The sequence below is a fragment of the Saccostrea cucullata genome, unplaced genomic scaffold (genome assembly GCF_032062105.1).
Source record: "Saccostrea cucullata isolate Sc308-1 unplaced genomic scaffold, CSIRO_AGI_Scuc_v1 ctg10552, whole genome shotgun sequence".
Taxonomy (NCBI): Eukaryota; Metazoa; Mollusca; class Bivalvia; order Ostreida; family Ostreidae; genus Saccostrea; species Saccostrea cuccullata.
In genome coordinates, this window is record NW_026925591.1 from 14,071 (window position 1) to 25,530 (window position 11,460).

At 32.3% G+C, this 11,460-nt stretch overlaps 1 pseudogene; it reads left to right on the forward strand.

Moving 5' to 3' along the window:
• Positions 1-318: 318 nt before the first annotated feature.
• LOC134269296 (uncharacterized) lies at positions 319-10,912 on the forward strand (annotated as a pseudogene).
• Positions 10,913-11,460: the final 548 nt, after the last annotated feature.

An 11,460-nucleotide genomic window follows, 5' to 3' on the forward strand; every position in this document is an offset into this window, starting at 1 on the left:
GTTGCAGAAATGTTTTTTGGCAATTATGATTGGATTGATATATTTTGCAGTTTCAAAAAAACTTTTCTACAAAATAATTTTTTGGCCATGTTGCATGGGGATTTTTCGTTTTGCACACCTCTTTAACAACATTTCAATGTGCCGTTTTAACACTGATTTAGATGTAGTATAAAGTTTTGGAAGATACTTTTAATTAAAATGCATCAATGTACATAAACAGGAATTTTATAGAAACGTTCTAACATATCAAATTTAAATCAAATTACGAATTTTACACTTTCGAACAGCTGATGATACACATTCCAATAATTTCTAATAATGCCGAATTTTATGAGGATAAAAAGTCTTTCAGTTATCAGTGAATCAGGCTATCTACAGTGCCGGATCGGAGGCACCGGGCAAGGGGGAAGAGGGTATGTTCGTCCCCTATAATTTTGCCGCTGTATAAAATTCTATAAAAAAACATAGATAATAATAAGTGTTTTCTAAAAAATGTCTTATAAGGTTTTTTTTATTTGATTTTAAACTAAAAATCTAAATTTATACATTTTCCCTTTATCATTTACCTATATACATGTATTGTGTTTTGATTTTGTTTCTAAATTACTTATTCCAAAGACCCCATTCATGTTTTCTTCTCTTCAGTCTTTTGCAAAAGCTGTATTTTGTTTGCGTTTTTATATTTTCTTATGGTTTGGGTTTCGATGAAAGATGCCGTGATTTGAATTAAATCATGTAAATTGTATTGAATTTTTTTCAGCATTAACAATTTACAACTTAAAATCAATATATATCATTGTTTTTAAATATATCCTTTTAATTTTCAACCAGTTACTAGTATTAAAACTTGTTTTAAAGTGCTGTAATATTAGGAAACCTATTATTCTTCAACATTTTATACGAGTAAGTCAGGATTAGGTAAACCTTACTCAGTTTTATAGCGTGCAACAGAAATGCGACTAGGTAAACCCGACTCAACTGGGGTTTTAAAACCCGGTTTACGTGATTCACGGATCGACCATTGAGCTGTACTTATCTGAACCAAAGGTACGCAACCGGCCATAAGAGTTTTATTTAATGCTTATAATTTTATACATTTATTTATATTTTTAATTTTTTTGTTTGCCTATCCTTTAATTTATTGATTTTTTGATTTGTTTAATCAAAGGACTTTATATAAATTATGTCTGTTTAATCAATAAGCCAAAACTAGAAATCATTATAAAATACCAAAAAATATTTCAATTAAAAAATTACTACAATTCCTCATTTTAACACTATTCTTTCTATATATTCTTTTTTCTTCATAAACTAAATTTTAGGAAAATCGCAATCATACATTATTTGAATGTTTTAAAAACATTTTGAAAATAACAGCAGCAATAAAAAATAGTCTTTAAAAAAAAAAAAGAAAACACATTAAATTGAATACTGTAAACCAACTTTTATTCGCGGCGACTTTTTTTCGCGATTCACCGGGGGTAAACTTGTTCGCGACGATTAATTTTCGCGATCGTTTAGATTCTATGTCTCAAACCTTATATATGAGACGAAATAAACATGTCCATTAAAATAAAAAATAAAACCTGTAAAATGCTAAACTATGAACAACTAGAGCCGAGCTCTTGAAAGCAACGAGTAGGTCTTCCGTTGGAGCTGTGGACAGGAAGTACCGACCTTGTGTCAAGGTTACTGCATTTTCTAATGTGAACAACCTTTCTTCTCAGCATGAGCCTCCAGTGAATCTTAATTACAAAGTTATGCTTAAACATTTTTTCTCTGTCAGTGACCTTGATTTGACAGAAAGACCTATGATCAGGGTCATGACACAACCTCCAATCATAAGTAATCTATGTTTCAAGTAAGAGCCTCCAATGATTTTCACTTGACTTACTAGTTCATAGCGTGAAAAAGAAAAGATTTCTTCTGTCAGTGACCTTGATTTTAACAGAATAACCTTGGCTCTTTGTCAAGACAAACCCTCAATGTGAAACAACTTTTAGAAATTCATAACCTTGACAGGAGTTTTACAACTTTTCTGTCATTGGCCCTAAATTTGCTAAAATGACCTTATTTTAAGTCATTTGAAAACCGGCGGACTATAAGCAATTTGTATCAAGTATGGACTTAAACAAATATAGTCAGAATGAAAAAAATACTGTTTTCTGAGTCAAAATCGTAAAAAAAAACCTTTTTGTCACAAGCAATCTCTGTATCAAGTATGAGCTTACAGAAATTCTCGATTACATATAAATGATGCACCAAAACATTAATTCTTTCTCCAGTGACCTTGAATTTGCCGTAATATTGCCTTGAATATATAAATACAATGACACATCCTAGGATCACTTGAAATCTTTGTATCGAGTACAAGCTTCTGGTTTCTTTATGTTATAGCCTGACCTTCTGGGAAAAACTTTAAGGGGCAGACAGACATATGGACAGTTAAACAGACCGTTTAATTCCCATTCCATCCACACTACCCCCCAAAATACACAATCACTTTGCAAGGGAAAACTCTAGTCATGATTTGAAAAAAAAGTAATCTTTTTTATATCAGGAAGCTTTCGTAAATATGGTTTCTCATTCTTGCCCTGAAGTTTGTAAGAATAATACTTAAAAACGACCCCTTCTTACTTTTTACTAACCGTTTTCTTCATTGTTTTCATTTTATACCCCCAAGGTCACCCGCATAGCGCAGTGATTAGAGCGTATGTTCTATAGTATCGAAGTAAGGAGTTGATCCTTACGTCGTGGTTGAATCCCACTGTGGGACGTGGGGACCTGTCCTTCCGATGAGACCGTATAAAACAAGGTCCTGTGTCGCTTTAGGTGCTGGCACAAAAAAGATCCCTCCTGCTCAAAGGCACTAAGTGCCGATTATAAAACAATTAATGTTTAACTATGGTGCCGGTTATGATTTTAATAGTTTAAATCAGGTCCTAAAAGTTACTGTGTAATTACATGATAAGTTTGTGATATTCAGTAGCTGTAGATTATACAAGTTCTTAAATTTTCGATTCTGTACATACGATGCAGGTTTATTTCATGTACTACTTACATGTACATTGTATAACCTACTACTGATATTTTTAAAATCACGGAACAAAATTAAAAGGTTAGCACACTATACCAATCATTTACAGGTTTTGAATAAATTATAAAACAAATAAAATTCTTTACTTTAAAATCTTGAATTATTTTTTTCAACTTGACTATTCAACGTGTAATATAAATAGGCATTGTGCAGCACAGAAGTCACTTACGAAGTTTAAACGGCCCGGAATACTTGTCGATGTTTAGTCCATTTCATTAATGAGTAAAATTCTGAATAGATCCTTATGATTCGGAAGATTTTCTTTAAAATTTAAAACTGAAATAGCCATGGTAAAAATCTGTGATGAACAAAAAAAATGTGTTTGGGAAAATTTGTGTTGAAAACGATTTATTTGTGTGTTAAAAGCGCTAATTAAGCTTGTGCATTTATATCAATATTGGTTGAAGTAAAGTAACCGCAGATTGCCAGTCCTTACGCTATAAATCCTCAAAACGAAAAGTAAAATTACACATGGAGCTAACGAACAATAAAAATTGAAGACTGATTAATGTACATGTAAAATAATTATACCCCAGCGTTTTGTTCTAAAGTCAAACCAAAGATATTTTAAAATATTTTTGAAAGATTCGATTTACTTACAGAAAATAATGTTTTCCGTAAGTTTGTAAAATAAGATTTAACATTCGACCACGCTGTGTAAATTAATGTCAACAAGCGACGGAAGGATTGGTTGGTCGTGTAATTGTAAACAAACACAAAACCAAGATAGCTGTTTTAGATAAAATATGTATCACGATCAAATTTAAAACGAAGATAAGCCAACATATTTAGCTCAAATATCCGACAATAATAATTTTCCATTAATTGTAAAATGGTTTTAATACACCAATTATTTTGCCTATGACTGCGGGGTCAATGGTTCGCCGTGGCGTGTCGCTTAAGATTTTCTTGGATGTGTGTAATCGTAAGATTACGCAGCAATGGTCAACACACTTTAAATCTGGGTTCCAGGTGAATGTCAGAATTGCGCAGTAAATAACTTTTGTATTATTTGACTCTTTAAAAGTTCTTTTTATGAGATCCGGGCGTTTATCGTTTTCGTTAATATTGTTTGTGTTCATATTTTAACGAAGAAAAGCTTTTTTCTTTAAAAACCCCTTTTTCTTGGAAACATCTTGCTTAATAAAAGGAAAATGATGCCATTGAATACTCTGAACGGGAACCAAAGAACACGTTTAAAACCTAATTAAAAAAAAAGAGATGTGATACAGCAAATTTTAAAATATTTATTACTTACGGCAAGTTTTTAAATTCTGCGCATAAAGACTACAGAGTTTTCCTTCAATAGCAAGATGAGACCTTCAATAGCAAGATGAGAACTGCCTAGCTTTCTTTCCTATATAACGTAAACTGAACAAAATAATATTTTTATAGGACAGAGATAGTATTAATGTACAATTTTAAATATTAAAAGAATGAATTTAACCATTCTGTGTTTTTATTTGTGTATAACTGTGGGTCGCTGGATTACCCGCCGATTGATTCCCGGTGACCGACTTTGCCCCGCGCTATCGAGGGAGGCGTGTTATATAATTGTAAACAAACAACGTGAATGTAATCCGAAAACGCTACCTGTTTACCTTGCCTGCTTTCTACCGCGTTATTACGCAATATTCCCGGCATAATCGAACAAAACAGCATTTTCATCAGATCAAAAAGGTGTAAAAGAGCAATTTTGTTCGTAAGATTAAATCGAAATATTAACCGTTTTTGAGTTATAAAGCAAAAACTTTCAAGTTTCATAGAGCCCTAATTATAGGGGCCAGCCCCTTTTGAATAGTATTACATGAAAGCCCTTGAGCGAAATCAATGGAGAAATGAGTGAGATATGAGGCTTCAAAGTTGGATTCTAGAAAGTTGAAGAAAAAAAAGAATAATAATTTTTACCAACAGAATCAGTAGAAGGTCTTCCGTTGGAAAAGGAAGACCTTAATTATTTCAAATCATTTAATGTTGAATACCACAAACCCTGGAAATGACCAGGTACGATCATCCCCGTAATTTATTGTAAATACGTTACACTTAAACATCGTCACGTTGATGTTTTGTCTAAGAAAGTAATACGTGTACTTAATGGAATAAATATCATCTATATAGGTTCTAATTCAAAATGTTAGGAAAATATTTTTATGATTTTTTTCAAGAACTTCTAAAAAAAAATTGTTTTTTTTTTTTTTTTTTTTTTTTTTTTTTACTATTTTATTATTATGTCGCCATATGATGTAAGACGGGAGACATAAATAAGCAGATGGATATGTCAACATAAAAAAATCGTACATTTTTCGTAAACAGTGTCATAAATATTATTAAAAACCGGGGTCAAATGCATAATTATGATGTTGAAATTCATTTTTTAAAGATTGAATAATTGATCAAATAAAGGAAATATGCATTTTTAAAAATTCTTTCACTTAACAATATTTATCATTACAGCAATGGAAAAGCATTCTTTGAAAATATATTGTTCTATTAGGTATGATTTTGATTTAATAACATTTTTTGCAAAAACCTATCACATACCGGAGGGTGGAATTACCTTGAAAGTTTTTTTTTAAATTAAATTATTAAAAATGATATGTTTGAAGTTATCATCCAATATATTGTCATTTAAAGATTTCACTGCACTTCTGTAATTTATGGCATTTCCCAGACATTTGAAATGTACACACATTTTAAAAGTAATACACGAAAAATAGTGACGATTGACGGCAACCTTACGCACAGATAACAGTATATTGAGGAAAGAAGCCAAAATACGAACTTTTAAACAAAATTGATGCGAAACATCAAACTAACCGCAAAGAATTAAGATTTTATTTCTTTTAAAGAAAGAGTTCAATCGAGAACACAATTGCAAGATATCCAAAATACATGTATTTGAATTTTAAAAGGGAACATGCATGAAGTAAAAAAAAAGCAAGATAAACAAAAATAGTACATAAACCAATTAAGCAATTTAATGTAAATCGAAACAAAATCCACTATGAATCAATGATAAATATGTTATATAATCGAAGTGAAAAGCTTCTTTCGGTATCAATTTTTGAAACCCTAAACTTACTCTTCTTTGAATACACTTGAACCTGTGCATGTTGAAAGGGGGGGGGGCTAATCTTATACGTCCCAATGTTCAATGCCTTTATGGTGTTTATTTTTGCAAAAAGGGGAACCCCTTCCCCCGGTTCCGACACCTATAAGAAACTTATGTCGTTAGCATATATCTTTGTCTTTGTCATTTGACAATGCCGATGTTCTATCAAAATAAATGCAGAGTGAAGAAATCGTTGGGTCATTTGCAGGTGTAAATCTGTAATAAAATAAACACTTATTTTTAAAAACTATTACAATTTATGAGATTCTGATTCATATACGGAAACATAATACAATCGTACGTTCATGCAACAACTTTTGATAAAATCCGAAAGAAATAAATATCTGATGAGAAATGAAAAACAAACTGAATCATATATAACAACCATTTAGAAAAAGTATATAGCGATTTTTTGATATATATATATATATATATATATATATATATATATATATATATATATATATATATATATATATCATTGTTACACTCTGAAGAGCCTTAACGGCGAAAGCGCTTAGTGTATAAAATTATACGTGAACTTGTTTTTTTATCTTGGATTCAATTTTGATTATATATATATATATATATATATATATATATATATATATATATATATATATATATATATATATATATATATATATATATATATATATATTCAATTTTGATTATATATATATATATATATATATATATATATATATATATATATATATAGAGCATGCTCTACGTACGAACAATTTCTAAATCGAGCTAATTAAATTATCGACAAATAAGTTGACGAAATAAGAATTTCAGCAGTCTCGTTTAAAGTCATCATTTCGTAGGTTCTATGGCCGATACAATGACCTTGTCAGCAAAAACAATTTATCATTAAGGTCAAAAGCTTACTGACCTATTCATACTGATTGTTAGGCCATTATTAACATACTGAGTTGGCCACAGATTTTTTTTCCTAAACATAACAAGGAGAACACGGCGGATGTGACCGAAAAGTAGGGGATGCTCACTCCTCTATGACACCAAATCCTACCTCTGATGTTTTTGAGTCCTTTGTTTGCTCTGCTCGTATTGTTTATGGACTTTTGATCATAAATAGTTTTCGGTATCTCCATATGTTTCATATAGCTATAACGTTTGCATGCATTAACTTCTCATAAAAGTTTTTGATATAAATTTTCAATCAAGATATAGCTTCATACGTCTAAATTAATATTTTACATGAAAAACGGAGATAAAGAACAATATTCAATGTCACTTGAAATGATACAAATGGAGAGAAGAGCAAATATGGACGCCTTAAAGAAGTGTTAATTGAGCATCCCTTTTGACCAGGTTTACTTCTTGCCTGTTTCTTGTCATGATCGGGCAATGAAAAAATCCATAGATAATTCAGTGTGTGAATAATCTTCTAAAATTTAGTATTTGATTTTCACTTCAAACAAGAATGTTGATACATGCACTGACGATTCATCAGCTTTTTAGGTCACCTGAGTCACTCAGATGACCTATTGCTATCTGTTTTCGTCCGTCGTCGTCCGTCGTTCGTCGTTCGTCGTCAATCGGTCGTAAACTTTTGAACATTTTCAGCTTCTTCTCTGCAACCACTGAACAAATTTCAACCAAATTTGGCACAAAGCATCTATGGGTGAAGGGGAACACAAATTATGATTTTCATGATCCCTGCCCCCCTGGGGCCTGGGGGTGGGGCCAAAACCACTTAAAATAATGCAATCTTTAAAAATCTTCTTCTTTACTCCTGGACATCAAGCAGCCAAATTGTTTGCATGATTGTAATCAGCATTGAGTCCTCTATCAAAATTGTGAAATTCATGGCCCTGGGGTCAGGGGTTCTTGTGCTAGGGCGGGGCAAAATAAGTATATAGTGAAAATGCATTATTTCTTTGAAAATCTTCTTCTCTGCTCCTGGGTATTAAATAAACTAACTAAGTACATAGTTATAATGAGCAAGAGTGCCTCTACCAAAATTGTGAATTTTATGGCCCCGGGGTCAGGGGTTCTGGTGTTAGGGTGGGGCTCTATTGATTATATAGTGAAAATACATGAATTCTTTGAAAATCTTCTTCTCTGCTCCTGGGTATTAAATAAACTAACTAAGTACATAGTTATGATGAGCAAGAGTGCCTCTACCAAAATTGTGAATTTTATGGCCCCAGGGTCAGGGGTTATGGTGTCAGGGCGGGGCTCTATTGATTATATAGTGAAAATGCATTATTTCTTCGAAAATCTTCTTCTCTGCTCCTGGGTATTATATAAACTAACTAAGTACATAGGTATGATGAGCTAGAGTGCCTCTACTAAAATTGTGAATTTTATGACCCCAGGGTCAGGGGTTCTGGTGTTAGGGCGGGGCTCTTTTGATTATATGGTGAAAATACACGGATTCTTTGAATATTTTCTTCTCTGCTCCTGGGTATTAAGCATATGAACTACCTATATAGTTATGAGCAAGGGCCCTAATCTTCCAAAATTGTGAATTTCAAGGCCCCAGGGTCAGTAGTACCATAGAGGGGGGGGGGGGGGTCTCCACTGAAAAAAAATTAATTGTTTGAAATCTGCTCCTTGGTATTAATCAAATACTTTTGAAAAGCAAGGATGCCTTTTCAAAAATTATGCAATGTGTGGATCTAGGCCTAAGAGTCAAGGGTTCATGTGTGGTAGCGGCACTACTGATTATTGCTGAATATTACTGATTTGTTGAAATGCATTTTTTGTTCCCCTACCCTGCCTATGGGTATTAAGTAACCAAACTAAGCAACTGCTAAATGTATAGTTATGATGATAAAAATTGTAAATGCTATAGCATCTGGCTTAAAACATGGAGGTTAGACTCAGCCAAAACAGAAGTTCTAGTCAACTACAAAACTAGAGTTGAAGTATCCAGAGAAATATCATTTTCATACCAGAAATCAACGGAGGATGATCATGACTCGGCAGGAGAAAAGATCAGAACGCTGCAAGAAGTGCAGAACACCGCAAAATTCAACAAGGTATTTGTTTTGTCGTTTTAAAATAATTATCACCCCTCCTCCCATACAAGGATGGGATATTAACTATCCATATTCAAGCCCATAAGAAGCATATTACTTATTAGATCCAGTCGACAGGTTATTTCTACCTACGTAGCTATTAACAGATTAATAGCTACGTTCGTATTTCCACCTACCGTAACAAGACATTGACCAGTGCATGTACATTGTACAACTTTAATGCTAAATTCTTTCCCCTATTACAACTAGATCAAAGTAAATGTTTAATTCCTTCGTAATTATTTATGAAAACATAGTGATATATAATCACACTTTTAAAAATCCATTGAATCTAAGCTATTGACTTCCGTACGTAACATCATATAATTATCACACCGAACTTTTCCAAGTTTATAACTTCAGGCAATCAATCACTTATAATGAAAACAAAATACAAAAGGGTATTTTATGTAATCGAATCTTAATAACACACTTATAGGGTTTGTACAGTCTTACACAGTGTTGATGGTCTGATTCTAACAAATGAATTCATTTTTTTACTTTGTGAATTCAAAGGAGCATAACTCTTGATTCAATATTTCGTCAAAATTAACACTCGTCAATTTCCGTTAACAAAATATCATCAACGTTTACAGTACTCCATAACACTGACCACTGCAGCTAGTGTGCTTAAATTCATTACAGAAACTAGTGCTGCTTACCGCAATAATATGTACAAAAGCCAATCGGTGCCTAATTGTATATAAAAAAGAAAAGCAATATACACTTTATTTTTTAACTCAACATAGAGAAACATATAACATTCAGTCTCGTAAATGCAAAATACGCTGAATATAAGGTATGGTTTCCAAATGTATGAAAAAGCTGAATCGAACGACTCAACTCGCAGACCCTTCAAGCCTTTGATTTACCCATAGTGTTCAGCTTTAACGAAAAGAATTGTTCTGTGTACCAGTATTCGTAATGAAGCATATGAAACATGCGGTTTATTTTAACTTATTAATCATTATGTTTTGATTAGGTTGCTGTTGAAGTAAAGATTCTGTCGGCAAGACCAGTATCAGTACAAATAGTCGGAGAACTTCCAATTCAAAAGCAAGAAGTGATCGTTGGAGATAGCTCTGCAACAATGAAATTAACACTTTGGGATGACATGGTGACGAAGCTAGAAATTGGCAAAATTTCAGATTGAATCAACTCTCAACCCGTCTGTTCCAAAATGTAAAAACTATTACGGCTACGAAAGCTACAAGCATTGAAAGAATTGATGATTTGGTAAATTGTTTACAGGCACCTGAAGATAATGATCTCATTGAAAAGGAAGGAAAAATAACCCAAGTGGGTTTAGTGATGCACTTTTCGTGTTAAATGTGTAAGGGAAAAGTTCCCAGCCAGATGATGATTCTAATTCATCAGATACCCATCGTGCAAAATGAAAATGGCGAAAGAAAGTCTACAAAAATCCATGAATGGTACTCTCTGCTTCTCTTATGGAGACCAGAAAGTAAAGCTATAAATTTTCTCCTCAACATTATTTACAATGTGTATTGCTAATCACCTCAGTGTTGATAATGTGGAAAACATTGAAGATTTTCTTCTGTCAAATTCTTTCAGAGTAGCGTACTCAAATGAAACAAAAATGTGCAAAACATTGTCCATCTTACTAATGTCGCTGGTGTAAACCAATAGCAAGCTTTTTTGAGTATTTTGACTTCTGTGTCATTTTGGAATGCTGGAAACTGTTATGAAGGATTTATTTAGTACTGTGAATATCAAAAAAAGTATGTTATTGATCATGATATGTAAAGAGATGAAGTAAGAGGTACTAACAACACCTTAAAAATTCCTGGTAAACATTGTTGTGTAGGCTTTGTAGATGGAAGTAGTGTAGCGAAGGTAGATTTACTATGACTATATTTTTTTTACAAGAATGGAAACTGATAATTTCAGAATTGAAAGATATATTTCTGGGAACATAAATAAAAAATTTGATTAATTGGTGAAATTTAACATGCAGGTTTTGTGCATCTAGTCAGTATTGATTTTGTTTTTCTTGAGCCAGATATTGTGTTTTTTTCTTTTAATGAGCATGGGAAATTGTTAAATATTTTCTACGTTTTATTATTTTTTTTTGTTCATATTTGTTCATGTTGAATGATTTCAGTGATGTCCTTTTTTCCATCTGTTTTAAAAAAACCCCTTTTTAAAACTGCACAATAAAAGTTCCGATTATTAAG